This window comes from Belonocnema kinseyi, chromosome 7 (assembly GCF_010883055.1).
Source record: "Belonocnema kinseyi isolate 2016_QV_RU_SX_M_011 chromosome 7, B_treatae_v1, whole genome shotgun sequence".
Classification (NCBI taxonomy): domain Eukaryota; kingdom Metazoa; phylum Arthropoda; class Insecta; order Hymenoptera; family Cynipidae; genus Belonocnema; species Belonocnema kinseyi.
This window is the reverse complement of record NC_046663.1, coordinates 135154293-135154813: the sequence shown is the minus strand read 5'-3', so window position 1 is coordinate 135154813 and position 521 is coordinate 135154293.

The following is a 521-nucleotide window of genomic DNA, read 5'->3' as shown; positions in this document are numbered from 1 at the left end:
AATATTTGCTCAAAATTATTTGTTGATAAATTTGATAATTTTCTTTAAAAATCTTGAAATCTTTTTAAATATTCTTTTTAAATTAACTTTAAAAATAAAAAATTGTAAATTTTCTGATGGAACTTAAGAAAACTTTTTTATCCTTTTCAAATCTTCAAAATTCTTAACAACATTTTTCTTTCCAAATCTCGAAAAATCTATTTCGCTCAACATTTATCGACCTTACAGCAAATAACAAACGGAAAACATCCACTAAAATCATATTCATACATTGACAATTTTGAATGATAATGAAAGAATATTTTTCAGATTCATATGAAAATTTAAAAGGATTTTTTGTTTTTTAAAATGAATTGTTAGAGAAAATTTTAAAATATTTATAAAAATGCTGAGAAAGAACCCAAAATATCTTCGGAAATTTTTTAGATTTTTAAAGATGTAAAATTTTTAAGACAAATTTGGGCGTTGAAGAATAAATATTCTGTAAAAAAAGAATTCTGAACTATGAAGATTAATTTGAA